The 16,326-nt window shown below is 51.9% G+C and overlaps 1 protein-coding gene across 1 annotated transcript in view; it reads left to right on the forward strand.

Moving 5' to 3' along the window:
* The window catches only part of SMUG1 (single-strand-selective monofunctional uracil-DNA glycosylase 1), a 72,213-nt gene that overhangs the window by 39,917 nt on the left and 15,970 nt on the right, over positions 1–16,326 (forward strand). The gene's annotated exons all lie outside the window — the stretch shown is intronic.

Raw genomic sequence — 16,326 nt, forward strand, 5'->3', positions numbered from 1 at the left:
ACGGTGCCAGCCCCTCTGTGGTGCATGAGATGTCAAGTTCTAAGTTCCCAGCTCTGCTACCAGACAGTCCTTTTTTCAGGCCTCAGTTTCCCCATCTGTAAAACAAGGGGAGTTGCACTTGTTCATTTCTTGGGGCCCCTCCCCCATCTGGTATCTGTTTAATAATTTTCAAGGTTCTTACAAAGGAGATAATAAATGCCAACTAGCTTTGTTCAAGTGTAAAGTGTGCTTTCGATGTGAGGGACTGAAGGGCTCCCCGGGTGCGGAGAAAGGTGCTTTGAGCTGGGCCATGGCCCACAGTCTATCTTAGGCTTGGACCTCCGGAAGGAAAATGCAGGGAGCCCTGCTCAAGTTTATCCCACCTGCTTCCCAGAACTGTGCCCACACCAGCCACATTCTGCTCCCCATTCCCAGTCAACTCCCAGGCTCTGGGGACCAAGCCCTGCTCAAATTGGGGGTGGGGCTCCCAGGGGCAGGGGCAGAGAGGGTGGGAGCCTCCCTTCCAAGTGGCTCCGAGCTGGAGCACAGCAATTACGCGGGAGGATTTATGTCCCTTTGCCTTTAATCGGAAACTCCATGTCAAGAAGAAAAATCTGCACTGTCCTCCGGCCCGGCTTCCTGCTTTATCATTATTATTGGAGGAAGGTTGATTTGGAAACTTAAAGAAAAGTCTAGTTGGGAGTGGGAGCCACTGGGGAAGGGGAAGTGTGGGGCACAAGGATGGCCTTCCTACTGTTTGATTTGTCACAAGAAGGGGACAAAGGGCAGAGCAGGGGCTGGGGTCCTGGAGGGCAGGTGAGAAGAGACCAGAGGAATGCTAGGGGGAGGTTGGGGGCTGCAGGGTCATGAAAGGAAGGGGCACCCAGGAGCTGGGGGATGCTCGGAGGGAGAGAAAGGGTGGGCAGGCAGAGGGGACAGCTGGGGGTTGAAGGGACCTGGGGAGAGAAGAGAACCAGCAGCCAAGGTGGAGGGACGGAGCAGCCAGGTGCTAGAGGGACTATGGGTGGGCAAAGGGTTGTGGAACAGCCAGAGGGGCAGCCAGGCTCTCAGGGGATACTGTTGCGGAGGGAGAATGGGGGGTAAGCAGAGGGGATGCAGAATGGGGGAAGAAGAGGGTAGGGCCTCGTGGAGTGAAGAGGCATCAGGGGCTGGCAGAGGGAGAGGGAGGGTAACCAGATGGGAGAGTCAGGGACTGGGGCTGGTGGGGGGTTGGACCAGGAACTCTGGGACTATCTTGATCTATATGGCCTGCTCCCACAAAGGCCTCGCCTCATCTGGCCCACCTGTGTCTCCTGGTGTCCTGATTGCAGGGCTCTCGCCTCCCAGAAAGCCCAGGTTTTTGCCTTCCACCTTGGGAGCTGTTTCCTCCAGTGATCAGGTGTAGTGACTGGGAAAAGGCTGAGGGGAACCACTTGACTGTGTTACAGAGACAAGTCTGCACTCTCGGGAGGGGAGACCAGGGACAGAAGGCCTCCTTCAGCCATCTTCCTGCCCTGTTTGGAAGTCCCCCCAGTGTCTTACCTGTTATCCCTCCTGTGGCTAGGATTTCATTCCGATGCTTTGGAGTCAGGCCTGGGTTTGAATTCTATCTCTGGCACTGGCTACCGGAGAACACCTCTCTGAACCTCAGGGTTTTTGTCTGCACCATGATGACGGTAATACCTACCTGGCAGGTGTTGTCAGGATTAGAGATAATTAAGTAAAGTATCCAGCACATAGTACGCCTTCAAGATGCACTGTGCCCATCTGGCGGTAGCACCTGATATATGCAACCTCTCTGCTTTACAAAGCATTGATGAATTATTTGTATGTTTTCTCATTTGATTGTCATGACAACTTAATGAGGGAGCCTGGGTAGGTGTCATTATCCTCATGTTAGTGATGGAAACCATGGTACAGAGTGGCTGAGTGACTTGCCCAAGGCCACACAGCGCATGCCTGGAGCAGCCGGGTGACACAGGCCCATAATACCACATGAGAGGCTTGAAGATCTTCCTCTGGGTCTTCTTCCTCCACCCTTGCCAAGGCCCCACACCCAGCCACTGGTCCCTGGAATCTAGAGTTGAGTTTGGGGTGCTCAGCGGAGTGGCTCAGCTTCCAATCCTCCTGGAGCCCGGGCCATGCCCACCTTCATGCGCCTCCTCCCCAGCTTGACTAAGAGATTTTATAGCCATTTATGAGCAATTTCTGTCCATATATCATCGGAGATATATAGCCAGGCAAATATTAGGGACCCAAACGGAGGTTTTAAGAGTGAATTTTATTGCTGCTGAAAGAAGGTGTGATAGGCAGCATGCGGAGACCCACTTTCCCTCTTGCTCGGCGGCCGGGTGGTGGCAGCAGGGACTGGGCTTCAGCTGAGAAAAGCCATCTGTGAAGCTTGTGTGTTATGCCAGCACCCGGGGTGCGTTGGCGGAGGGTGGTGATGAAGGGTGGGGCTGTGTTCCTCAGACAGCCATGCAAGTCGGTGTGGAGGGGTGAAAGGAGGCCAGAAGTCACAGGCTGGTGTGGACAGAACACCCTCTCCAAACCTGGGTGGGAAGACACTGAGTTCCAGTGGATTCAAAACCCAGAAGCATGGATTGAAGTAAGACAGACTTGGGAACCAGCTTCTCCCCAGGGGCCCCTGGGAGAGACTTTGGCATTGACTTTTGCTGGAAGTCTTTAAAAACTGGATCTGAACAAGGAGACCCCTGCCCAGAGCTGGTAAGCTGGACAACATGACCCCTACACTCTTGAGCCGTGGCCCCTGTTCTGCTGGAGAAAGCCCTGCAGAGGAGGTCATCCGTGGCCTCCTTTCAGGCTCTGTCCCAGGCCCCCGGCCCACGTGTCCTCTGCCCTCTGTGGGCTCCTGGGTATGGGTGAGTGGCAGAGGGGTAAGGAGAGCCTTCTTGGCTTGCGGCATATGGAGAGAAGATGTCCCAGGGAATCCTCGCTCCTGATTTAAGCAGCTCCGACAGCTTTATGGCGCCTCCTCGAGTGAGCCCCCAGCGTTGGCTGTTTAACTTTTTAGCGTCGTTTAACGCTTAGACTCTGGCGGACAGGCAGGCCCCAAGGCCCCAGAGGCAGCGGCACTAAATCAGGACACTCTGAGGCCCCGATAAATAATTTTTACAGGGCACGCAGCCCATAGATCACTAGTGGGGGTAGGGGGAGAGTGGCTGTGATATTTCAACCAATTGTCATATGTGACTGCCCTGTGCTCTGACTCCAGGTCGCCCACATGGCAGCCGGCTTCATAACTGGGGCTTCATTCTGGAGCTTCGTTCTGGGGCTCTTCACTTTGGGGCATGGGAGAGGAGTGGGAGACGGGGCCTTTGATAACCCCAGCCAGCAGATGACCCATTGCCTCCCCGGGAATGATGTTAAGGTCTGCTCAACTCGCTGTTGTCCATGGAGCATGGGTGCTCAATCCAAGTCTCCTCTGGCACTGGGAGAAGGGACAGCTGAAGGCACAAGGGCAGGGTGGCAAAGAGGAACATAAATAACTTTCTGTAGCCAAAAAGTCACTTTTCTCACCACCTTCCCTGTTATGTTGACTACCTCCAAACTTGAGATCTGCGTGAGAGAACAGCACAGAGGGAGGGAGGCATTAGACCTGACCCCTGGAGAGGAGGGCAGAGCTAAGGCTGAAGTTCAGAGAAACTGGCAGCATCCCTGTACCATTTATGCCTCTAGAGAAAGAGACGGAGAGATGTGGTGAGGGAGTGTGGAAGGAGAGAGACAGAAACACAGAGAAGGTCGAGAGTGAGAAGGACAGAAAAATGAAGATGAAAGACACATGAAGATGCAGAGAGAACAAGAGACAGAGGCAAGAGGAGACAGACCAAAACTGACTCAGAAAGGACACTCCAACAGCTGGTTTGGTGTGGAGAAGGAGGCCTTTTCCCAAAGCTTGGTACCAAGCAAGAGGAACAGTGGTCTCAATAGACCAAGGCAGAGGCTGCATCTGTGCCAGGCTGACCTGCCCCGTGCCCTCTAAGGTACCCTTTCCCTGGCTCCAGGACCGTGTTTCTCTGCACCAGCTCCACGCTGCTTCCTCACTCTCTCCCCTCCCCTCAGTGCCCTTGCCCCGTCCCCTCATCTGTAAGATCCTGGGATTTGCGGGGACACTTAATCCATATGGAGCTGATTCATTCCCATCTAAATCATCTCCATGAGCTTCCCTAAGAGCCCTCTGATGTGCCAGCCACCATTCCTCTCCCCGGGGCGATGGCGGGCTGGGGGCTGCCAGTAAACAAACCTCAGTGGCCATCCATCTATCCCGGCCTCGCCCATCAGTCCAACCAAGACCATTCATCTCTCCAGCACTACTCCCTGCACTCCTCCATCCCTCCATCCATCTGTCCCTCCTCCTCATGCCCCTCTACTGGAACCTTTACCTCTGTGTCTTGTCCTGGGTAGCATCTTGACGGGTCATCTCAACCATCCCCCTGCCTTCAGACAGGAGCCTTACTTTACCCCTGGCCCAGCAAGACGGTGGCTCTCCTGGTTCATCACCTTCCAAGAATGAGGCCTTTGAGTCTGATGATTTTACTCTACAGCACTGACAACCTGGGGAGGTTCCTTCTTCTGTCTAGCTTGTGTGTTTGACATTCACATATGACCACACGTCTGAATGGGAGTGGGTATAAGATTATAGGATTATATTCAAGCATGAGAGTCTCCAGTATTTGTAATATGTACCTCTCTGGCTTAACATGGTATGTGGAGCACAAGACCAGTGAAATGAGCCTCTCCCCTAGTCTCCCCCAGCAGAGTCTGGCCCAGTGCCAAGCACACAGTGGGCACTCAGTGTTGATTGCTTCCTGGCCATCTTATTTGCCAGTGCCAATGAGCCCAGTGGTCTCACATACATCCTGGGGGGGGGGGGGTTGGTGGTATAACTCTGTGGATCTGATACAGGGCAGATTATGGCACCTCTAGCTTGGCAGGGTTTGCAGTAAACACTAAGGAGATGTCTCTTACATCTATTCTCCCACCCAAATTTCTTAATGCAGGCCTGGGGTAGAGCTTGCCTCAACAACTCGCTCTTGGTAATTGTGGGGCTGAAAAGAGGGAGGACGAACAGGAGGGGCAGCAGGTACTGGTGGGGCCTTCCTTGGCCCCGAAGCAGAACCCTCACATTTGGGAGAAACCCTTATATGTTTACCTGCATTAATCGGGAGAGGGCACGGAGGGTGCTGCTGTCCCCTGCCCCAGCCTTATCATTATGGCCCTTCCCTTCTCAGCTTCTTCACCTCAGCCTGGGAGGGGTGACTCTGAGAAAGGGGCTTCTGCAAGCCCCTCAGGGGAGAAGACGGGAGCAGATCTTTGGGTCCCACCTCAGTGTCTCAATGCGTAGCACCACTGGGAGTTGGGGAACAGGTCTGTCTGTCTCTGGAATAGAGAATTTGGGTCAGGCTCTAGTAACCCTGCAGAGGGATAAAGTGGGTATGGGGGTGGAGGTGGAGTTACAGGGAAAGATGAGGGCAGTACCTGTGTCAGGTGTGTCCTTCTCAGGATCCACAGTCATGGAGAGTGGGAGGGAGAGAAAACATGAACTTTCACATGCCCTGACAGAGCTGGTGCCTCACCACTGCCAGTGGCTCGCCCAAGACCTGGGATGCCTTGTTGAGCATCTGCCCTGCTCCCAGACCAGACTAGACCAGGCAGGGAATCCCATTGCAGGATTCTCCCCGTCCCCAAACTGATTCCCACTCCCTTTCCCCTCATTGCTGGTCCCCTGCATGGAGTCACTGTGAGTGCACAGGATAGGTGAGGCTCTCTACAGTTGTTATTGAGTTGTGAGGATCCTTGACCTTGTCCCTCTCACTTCCCTACAGGGAGAGGAGGCTCTAATTGTAGTCAGAAAGATAAGAAGGGTGTCATGTAGTGGAGAGGGGCTGGAGGGGCCATGGGGAAACTAACCACTTGCCCCAGTCGTGTGAAGGTAAGTGTGGGAGGGGAGGGGCCTGCAGGTGGCAAGGCCTAACTTAAGAATGATGGAGTGCTTCTTAGTTCTCTGAGCTATAGACATGTGGGGTATGTAAGACCATGCAGAAGGATAAATTATTGCCTAAGAAGGAGAGGACATGGGGGAATAAGAAAAAACTCAAGCCAGGGAGACCCAATGCTACTACCCCACCACCATCGTGACCTGACCCATCTGTGCTGGACTGGATTAAAGTCCACAGGGAGGGGGAGGCCTGAGAACTGGCCCTGAGGTCTTCAGAGGAAAAGCTGATCCCACAACGTGCATTTGCTTGATGTTACACAGAGCAAGGGGGAGCTGGGAACAGCTGCTCAGATTCTTCAGGTGGGATAGCCACGGGGAGCTCCCCATCCTCCTCCTTCCTTCCTTGCGCCCACCTCTCTACAACCCCTCCTTCTACCTAGTCCACTGAGGAACAGTGCCCTCTTCTCCCATTGGCCCGCCTCTTGTGGTTGTCCACAGCCTCTTGGGCTGGGCCCTCCTCACCCACTCAGTGGCTCCTAACCTCTCTTGTCTCCTCTGAAACTCTTCTTCCTGCAAGAAGCATCCCAGGCTGCTTCTCCCCTCCCCCTAAAAAAAGCCCACTTACCCAGACTTGCGGCTGATGAAAATCCTTTAGGATCCACTCGTGGGCTGCTGCCTTGGGTCCTGCAAGGTTTGGAGATTCCTTTGTTTGTCTGTCCTCTATTGCTTAACGTCCACATGTCCAATTTAGGCTGGGATTCCCACAATACAGGTGAGGAGCCAAGTCTTTTTTTTTTTTTTTTTGATGGAGTCTCGCTCTGTTGCCCAGGCTGGAGTGCAGTGGCGCTATCTCTGCTCCCCGCAAGCTCCGCCTCCCAGGTTCACGCCGTTCTCCTGCCTCAGCCTCCCAAGAAGCTGGGACTACAGGCATCTGCCACCACGACGAGTTAATTTTTTGTATTTTTATTAGAGACGGAGTTTCATCGTGTTAGCCAGGATGGTCTCGATCTCTTGCCCTCGTGATCCACCCGCCTCAGCCCCGCAAAGTGCTGGGATTACAGGTGTGAGCCACCATGCCTGGCCGAGCCTGGGGTTTTTAAAATCTGTTTGACAGCCCTTCTTGTGACAACATGAGGCAGAAGTGTCTTGAGGAATGCCGGGGGGTCTTAGAGGACCCATGAGCGGGACTGGTACACTTTCCCCCAGGGAAGCCACTTTATGCTACACAGCAAGTAGTGACTGAGGCTGGACAATGGGAAGAACTGGAATCTCTTAAAACTGAAGGAAAGATTTCCAGGGTTTCAGTGAAGACCTTGAGGAGGAATGACTTTAATCTTTTCAAGTTCTGAGGGAGCAGAGAGGCCTGGGAGTCTGGAAAAGTTTCTGTCCACTCTTGCAGAACTGACTCAAAAGAGGGATGGCCACTTTTTTTTTCAAGAGCCCTGACTCATCCGCTTTCAGTCCAGTTCCACTCACAATTTCTTAGATAATTGTTTCTTTCTTAGACAGAAATTTGGTTCCAGAATTCCCTCTCCTATTCTTCCCTTGACCTGGGTACCTTTTTTGGAAACCAACTTCAGCTCGTGGTGCCAGAAGAACAGAGATGTAGAGACATTTTTGGACAGTCACATAGCAAATCATCAAGGAGCTGGGAATGCCCCCTTATGGATCCTCTTCTCTTCTCTGGATGTGAAGGGAAAAGATGTGATCCTAGGGGGAAGGGTGGGGTTAGTGAGAGCTGGAAGAGCACCCCCACCCAGCAGGCCGAGATCCAAATGTGCACATGATGGAAATGTGTTCACAGCCAAGGGCCTCTCCCTCCCAAAGAGAAAATCCCACAATTGGGGAACATCTGGATCAAACCATAGCCATGAAAGCGCAACATCAAACGAGGGTTTCTGAGCGACCCTCCCCACAGGGCCCCCTCCAAGAGAAATTGCAGACCTTCCTACTTGAAGCTTTTAAGTGTCACAGAACCCCTCAAATTTGGGATTACCCCCTATTTGCTGGAGACAGATGTCCCTGAGTGTGGTTGGGCCTGATTGCCCCCAGCGGGAGAGAGTGTGTATGACCTGATCTTGCCCCCAGCTGATCCAGGCAGGAAAGCTGTGATGATGGGCTCCAGCCTTTCAGGCTGGGGGCTGGGGAGAGAGGGGACAGGTGGGCCTTCTGAAACGTGCCTACATCAAAGGTTTGAGTACCCTCCCTTCCCAGCTTTGGCGCCTCTGGGGGGGAGGAAAGCAGTGATTTCACCACATAACTGCACGTAGGGCAGATCTCAGTCTGAGAACTTCTGGGGAATGTGGAGAGGGGAGGGACGGTGCTTCCCAGAGGGGACGGAAGGGCAAGGGTGGTTCTCGCTTCCAAAATAGGCTACCCAGGCCAAGGAAAATGGGGCCATATGCAACATCCCTCCTGCTCTGGCCTCTGTGGAGAGAAAGCTGAGGGGAGGGTGCATTCTTCCAAGGGGGGTGAAGGAGAAGCTGTAGCAGGGGGAGGGCAGCAGTCGGATCACAGATGGAGAACGGTGGGGAACAGGGGCATCTTACACACACAGGGGCGTGAAATAGGAAGGCTGTAGGGTATGTGAATTCCAGGAGACAGTAGGCGCCCCCCTCCCTGTTCCCCAGGCTCTGTCCTGTCTCAGGAATCAGAGAGTGTCTGGTCATGATGCTGGCAGGGTGGGATCGACTGTGGGGCACATGGGTTAGGGAGGCACCCCATATCTGGCTGGAATCCCAGTTCAGATTTGGATCATTTGAGGATGAGTGAGAGTTGGTTGGGGTGTGGACACCCCTTAAACCTTAGTTGAAGAAGCTAAGGATTTATTTTTGGGGTGGAAGGTCACCTTCAGTTGGGAAGAGTGTGGGGAGAAAAAAGGGGCACCATTTGCATATAATTTTGCTTCTAGTTTCCATCCTCCTCCCCTTCAGGGAGACTTTCATGACCCTTTCCTTTCCCTTCCCAGGGAGGTTTAGGTGTGTGCATGGTGCTCCCCTGGTGCCCTGGGCATACCTATAGTCTTAGTTCTTTTCACCTTGCTTTGTAAAGATCCCTGGTTTCTTTCCCCATCTGGACTGTCGGTGCCTTGATGGCATGGACCTCCTTGCTCTTCTCTGTGTTCCTAGTGGCCAGCACAGTGCCTGGCAGAGAGCAGGTGCTCGGTGATGCTACCCTGCTGCTGCTGGAGCCCATTCCTCCCATGACCAGTGTTCTGGGGGAAACAAAGGACAACCCACAGGATGGTTCTTTAGCAGCCTGGAGGCCTCTGATGGGCTCTCAATCTTTCTAAACCTGCAAGGATAGCTCCTATCTGACCGCCCCTGGGAGTCTCCTGGGAGGACCCTCAGTGACAGCACTTTCTTCTACCCCTGAAACTTATTGTCCATAAGGCTTACCTTCATGGTCAGATATTTATTTATTAGAGACAAGGTCTTGCTCTGTCACTCAGGCTGGAGTGCAGTGGTACAATCACAGCTCACTGCAGCCTCTAGTGGGCTCAAGTGATCCTCCTGCCTCAGCCTCCCATAGCTAGGACTACAAGCACTCACCATCACACCCAGCTAATTTTTTTTTTCTTTTTGTTGAGACTGACTCTTGCTCTTCGCTCAGGCTGGGGTGCAGTGGCATGGTCTCGGCTCACTGCAACCTCTGCCTCCCAGGTTCAAGCGATTCTCCTGCCTCAGTCTCCCGAGTAGCTGGGACTAGGATTACAGGTGCCCACCACCATGCCCGGCTAATTTTTGTATTTTTAGTAGAGATGGAGTTTCACCATGTTGGTCAGGCTGGCCTCAAATTCCTGACCTCAAGTGATCCACCCACCTCGCCCTCCCTAAATGCTGGGATTACAGGCATGAGCTACCGCACCCACTAATTTTTAAAATTATTTTGTATAAACTGTGTTGCCAAGGTTAGTCTCAAACTTCTGGCCTCAAGAGATCCTCCTACTTTGGCCTCCCAGCGTACTGGGATTGCAGGTATGAGCCACCAGGCATGGCCCCTATTCTTATTTTTAAATCTGGGATGGACGTGTCTCTTTTTTGTCATATGAGACCAAATACTCTTTGGGGCCAGACTACCCCTACTGTTTCTATGGCCCACAATGCCTAGCATGAAGGAAGACTTCAGTCAAGATAGGTTGGCTGTGGACCAGCTGACCCTCTCTGTGAGTGCTGGTGCCCTCAGTCTTCCATGTGGTAGCTTTGTCTGGGGCTCTGAGGGCTGAGCTTCCATGAGCTGTTGAGTCAGGGATGTTCTGACATAAGGGGGTGAATAGGACACATTAGAAGCTCCTGTCCTGGTGACACAGGGTCTGAAGGACTCTGTCAGCTGAGAGAATCTGTGCTCAAGGGGAATGTTGTGGAGATTACAGCAGTCAGAGGGTTTCATTCAGAGTCTGTGGGAGAGGAAAATAGGAAAGGAGCTGAGAGAAGGGGAAGGAAAGGTTAGGCAGAGGATGAAGGAGGATGTCCATATGGGATGAACTTGACAGAGGGTGAGCAGGCAAAACATCTTTGCTTGCTAGGGAAGACCCAAGTGTGAGCCTAGCAGGCCTTGTGTCTAGGAGGGATCTGGGTGATTGTAAACAATATACTGTGCTCTGAAGATTGTACCCACCCCTCCAGTCCCCACTCCCATCCCTTCCCAAGATGGGGTCTTTGGTCTCACTGTGATTTCTAGGCCTAGCCTGAACTGTGCTGGGGTGACACCACCCAACACCAAGCTCAGGTCAAACCAGCTTTGCTTCATACCCTTGGGGGCCTCCTTGAGGCTGGAGGGGACTTTGAAGTTGATGGAGAGAAGATTGGTGAGCTGTGTGCTAAGCAGGGATCTCTCAGCCGTCAATGAGGTGGAGAGGATCTCCACTCCCTTTTTTGAGGGGCTGAGATATTGACACCTTAGTTGTCAAAACCTAGGTTTTTCATCCTTGAATGCTGCGTGAGGCTGACTTGATCACCAGGCATCTCTAGGTAGTAGGGTGTGGCAGCATTGCTGAGCTCCAGAGAGCGCCATTCACTGCATTCCTGGAGCACAACTCTAGGTGGTGCCATTCACATAGAATTCAATGTGTAAGATGTCCCCTTCTCCCCCGGGGAGTTGTGCCACTATGGGTCATCATGATGCCCTTTTTGGGTCAGAGTTCTGTTTAGAAGCCCAAGCTGGTCAACATGAGAACTAGCAATATTCAAGTAAGACTTTGCCCAGAGACAGAGAGAGATGGACAGAATGATTTCCGAAGTTAAGTCCTCACGAAAGTGGCACAGGAATGGGAGCTGTCTCCCGGAACAACAGGACTGTGGAGCAGTGCGTGGTCTTGGGCTAGATTAGAAATGACAAAAGTCCATCATCAGGGAAGGAAAACAGTCTCAAAATCCCTGAATTGGAAAGGATAACCCATGTGGAAGCACCTAGTGGGGCCTGGCATTTAATAGGTAGGCAGTTAATACGAGGTAAGGCAGTAACTCATGCCTGTAATCCCAATACTTTGGGAGGCTGAGGTGGGAGGATTGCTGGAGGCCAGGAGTTTGAGACCAGCCTGGACAATATAGGGAGACCTCATCTCTACAAAAAATAAAAAATAAATTAGCCAGGCATGGTGGTGTGTGCCCGTAGTCCCAGCTACTTGGGAGGCTGAGGTGGAGGATTACTTGAAACCTGGAGGTCAAATCTGAAGTGAGCCATGATCATGCCACTGCACTCCAGCCTGGGTGGCAGAGCAAGACCCTGCCTCAAAGAAAACTCCCCCAAACAAACAAACAAACAAACAACGATAACAAAAATGAGGTGAATCAGAATCAGAGTCTACATTCCAGTCTCTAGGTTTGCGGATCTTAGAGGCAGAATGGCCTAGCCACGATGGCTACACTTGTGCATGGGAACTCACTGAAATCAGAAATGGGAACCTGACCTAGATAGAGGTCAGGAATTTGTTTTCTTCTTTTTTCTCCTTCTTAGGGAAAGCTTAGTCCATTGTTTAGGATGAAAAATAACAACCAGATGAACGAAAGAAGGATCATCAGGAGTGATGAGTAATGCGCTCCAGATGTGGCTATGGAGAACTGGTTCTGATGGGCACCGCTGCCTGCGAGTAGTCACCTTGTGGGGAGACCCCCTTATTTCGACAAGGTTGCGGTGACACAATTTTTTGCAGCCTTCTTTTGGAATTGTCTTCAGGGTGTGTGACTCAGTTTTTTGATCGTCCTTATTGGTGGTAAATCTTTATGCTTTGCTTTTTTGGAATCAGTCAGCCTCTGCCACCCCCCGCCCCCCGCTAAAAAAAATCAGTTAATAATGGTTGCCTTGAATTCTTTGTAAACTGACTCTGAAGTCAGTTTTGAAAGGAGACTGCACATATGTTTGAATCAATAGAGGCACATAAGGAATGAGTGTATGTTCTCTGCAGGTGACTGTTTTGAAGGGCAGCCCTTGTTTGTTCTGCCATGTTTGTTTAAAGAAGCTAATCACAGATGTAGAGTTCGTATTGTATTCTGTATAATAAAATAATGTAATATGATGTTGAAGGCAGTATGCTAACTACCTCTTCCTGCTGCTATTATGAATTAATACCTCTGATGAATGTATAATGCATTTGCTTTTGCCAAGAAAGGGAGGGAATAGAGGCATGGAGGCTGTGTCTACACAGGCAGACCCAAGTGAAGAAATGGTTCAGTGATTCAGGGAGAAGGTTGGGGCATCCTTCTGCCCGTAAGAGTTGCCTAACTATGCACTCCTTTCTGGACTAGCTCTGTGTTCATTCTTCCAGAGGATTTGGTCAACTGGGCAGGGTGCACAGCCCTCTTTTAGAGGGGAGATTAATTTCTTAGCTTGGTTCTCTGTCATTCACCTGCAAAAATCAGCACTAAGATCTAAGAGAGGGAATCATAAATCAGTTCCATAAATTATACTTTTCACAAAAGTGGAAGAGGTGAGGTCAAAATGAACCTACACAGCAAACTTGTTCACACAGTTATTAGTTAACCTAAATGAAGAACTCTTTGGTTGAGGAAGTTTCCAGAACTTTCCTTTCCTGAGGAAAGACCAGGAAGGAATGGGTAAGCATCAGATCAGGGAGACTGAGGGTCCCCCCTTTCTCTCCTTTTGGGGAAACTCAAAAGGGTTTTCCCACTATGGGCTCGTGTGGGATTTTGGGTGTGATGGCCGGGTTGGGGCAGAGAGAGGGTGGAATGACCTCCAGGAGGCCTAGCCAGTAGAACACTCAGTGCTCCTTTGCTGATAGACCAAGCTGCAAATCAGGAATTTATTAGGAGCTGAGACTCATTTTCCCACCCTTTATAGCCCTGATGACTCAGAGCCAAACTCTGGCAAGGGGCTTCCTCATGGTTTTAATTAGACAATTAATTTTTTATTGCATCGTTTGATTTCCAGAGCCGGTTCCACTCTCCCTCTTGTCCCCCACCTGCCTCCCAGCTGTGAACAGGAAAGGAGAGACAGGGGGATTCAGGGAGGGCGCAGAGAAAAAAAACCCTGTCTGCCTTTGAGCTGATTTAGGAGTGGCGGGGAGGGGGCGGGAATCCTCTGCCACCCCAGCTTGTCTAGCACCAGAGACACTGTCCAGAGCCCAGACCTGGGCTTTCAGAGCCTGCACAAAGGCATTCTGAGCTGCTCCTCCCAAGCTTCTCCCTGCTGCTGGGCTAATTAGTAACACAGGGTGGGGGTAGGGGCAGGGAGCAGTGCCCCGAAATACATTAGTGGCATTTCTGTGGTTAATCCTGGCCATGCTTAGAGGCTGTTTACCCTCTACCCAGGGATTAGGAACCTGTTTGAGTTAGAAGGGCAGGGAGAGGCCAGTGCTTGGCTCTGTGCTCCACCTGCTTTCAGGCGCTGGGGTGGGGGCGGTGAGCCAGCGAGGGGTGGGGAAGTAGTGAGAGAAACCTGTCTCCAATCTGTCTCCCCTTATTGATCTGCCTTCCAGCAGCTTGGCCTCCTTTTGAATCTTGATCCTTCCCCCCCCCACCCGCCCCAAGTTTCACCCCTCACCACTGCCCTTGTCAAATATCACCCTGGCTTGGAAAGGTGGGGAGGAAGGGAAGAGGGAGGGGATGCAGTGTTTAAGCAGCGGGCACGAGCCTGGCTGTGGAAGGGCCCCCTATATGTCACGTGTGTTCTCTTGGAGGAGTAGGGAGCCCCCCTCAAAATTTCTGACTATGCTCATATTCCAGCCTGAAAGAAGAGGAGATGGCTAGACTCTAGGAAGAACTTACTTTCAGTAGCAGAAACAGGTAGCTCCTTCTTTAAAGTTTTATGATATGCCAAGTCCAATATTTCACCGAGAGCAACATTGCGCAGAGGCCTTAAAATGGAATCGAGAGGGCTGTTTCCTCAGGTGTCCTGTTGGTGGGGACATTGTCAGTCATCGTTTAAGCACAAGGGCTTTTTCTGGAAGTGTATCATGCACACATACACACACCCACATACACCTCAGGGGCACTGGCACACCTGTGCAGGCATGCACACCACCAGGCACAACCCGTCAGCATGCCAGGACTCCAGGTTATCCGCAGAAAGGTGTGCACGTGCTCACACACACACACCCCGACAAAGCCAGACTCAATCCCAGAACCAAGCTGACAAGCATCTGCAGACACAGAAGTAGCTCTGAGGAGCCTCCAGGGCGCTTGCAGGTAAAGCAAGCCATCCAAAAGAATAGGCCGGGATGCCATTCAAGCAGAGGGGCTCTGGCAACCTCCTTGTTCCTCACATTCCCCTCTGGGGTGAAAGCAGTATCAGCATTGGTGAATATGTGCCTCCCACCGGCCATTGTGAGTCTGCAAGGGCATACATTTCTCATGGGGTCCAGGACTGCAAGAAAAAGTAGGACGTATTTATACTGGACTGTGAGGGACACAAAGGTAAAAGGACCCAAACATCAAAGGGCCCCCCAGAAGCTCAGTATGCAGACCTCTGGATCTAGGACTTGTTCTGTAAACAGGGTTTCTTCTCCTTCTGGGAAAGCTCGATCCCTCTGCTGGGGCTTCAGGTGGTTCCATGCTGGGAGTGAGGGATGGGCCTTCTTGAGACGAAGCCCTGCCTCAGTGGTCGGGGCACATCTCTGACAGCCTGGCCACTGCCTCCCAAGTTGTGCATAATGGTATTTAGAAATCCACGGAAGAAAGGGACAGAAAGGCCGGGCGCAGTGGCTCACGCTTGTAATCCCAGTACTTTGGGAGGCCGAGGTGGGCAGATCACCTGAGGTCAGGAGTTTGAGACCAGCCTGACCAACATGGAGAAACCCCTTCTCTACTAAAAATACAAAAATTAGCCAGGCATGGTGGCGCATGCCTGTAATCCCAGCTACTCAGGAGGCTGAGGCAGGAGAATTGCTTGAACCTGGGAGGCGGAGATTGTGGTGAGCTGAGATCGTGCCATTGCACTCCAGCCTGGGCAGCAAGAGCAAAAGTCTGTCTCAAAAAAAAAAAAAAAAAAAAAAAAGAAAGGGACAGAAAGGTTGTGTGTGTGGGGTGTGGGGGCAGGCCCAGTATTATCGACTGACATGTGTGTTTCCATATGGCCCCACAGCGGAGAGACGTGAATTCAGGCCTCCTAGCACTCGGAGTGCTGGGCTAAGGGTGGGGTGTGTATGGATGGGGATCCTGAGCTGGCACCTCTGGGACAGTGAGGACAAAGGGGCCAGGAGAGCAGGCAAAACTCCACCAGAAAGGCCATGTGTGGGGCTCAGTGTCTACCTGTGACAGGCAGAGGAGAGATGAAGAGAAATGATGAAAGGAATCGGAGAAAGAGAAGAAATAAAAATGAGGGCACCGAAACAGAAAGAGCTAACATCCACACAAAGAGAGGCCGGGAAACACCGGCTGAGCTTGAGGAGCGGGTAGTGGGCAGCGGGAGGCAGGCGAGGGACAGCCTCCGGAGGCCAGCAACCAAAACAATTGGCCAGGCTTATGGCTGGAAAGGTGGGCAGGATGGCAGGGAGGGGAAGGGACTGCAGAGCAAAACCCTGCTCTCTGGGCAGGGGAGAGGCGGCAATTGAACCTGCTTCTTCCAGCTCACAAGCTCACAGCAATTCCCCCGCTCTTCTCTGTGAGCCCAGGGCTGAGATTGACAGGCCTGCAGCTTCTCTGGGTCCTGGGTGGATTTGAATAATTAAGTCATCTGGATTCTTATGATTTACCATTTTCAATGATAAATAGACAGCGCCCAAGCCAGCCAGTTGGCAAAACTCTGGCTGCTAGTTATAATTTGTCAAGCTGCCAGCAGATTCATGTTTTATGCTAATAGAGGGGGACTCATTGACTAGGGGGAGGCAGTGACCGGGTCAACTCTTTCCTCAGGCACCCCAGAGGTCGAGAGGTCAGGGGAGAAAGGCCGAGGCTGGTATGGATTTTCTGTAAGGGTCGGTGTAATTTTATAAT

This window comes from Rhinopithecus roxellana, chromosome 10 (assembly GCF_007565055.1).
Source record: "Rhinopithecus roxellana isolate Shanxi Qingling chromosome 10, ASM756505v1, whole genome shotgun sequence".
Taxonomy (NCBI): Eukaryota; Metazoa; Chordata; class Mammalia; order Primates; family Cercopithecidae; genus Rhinopithecus; species Rhinopithecus roxellana.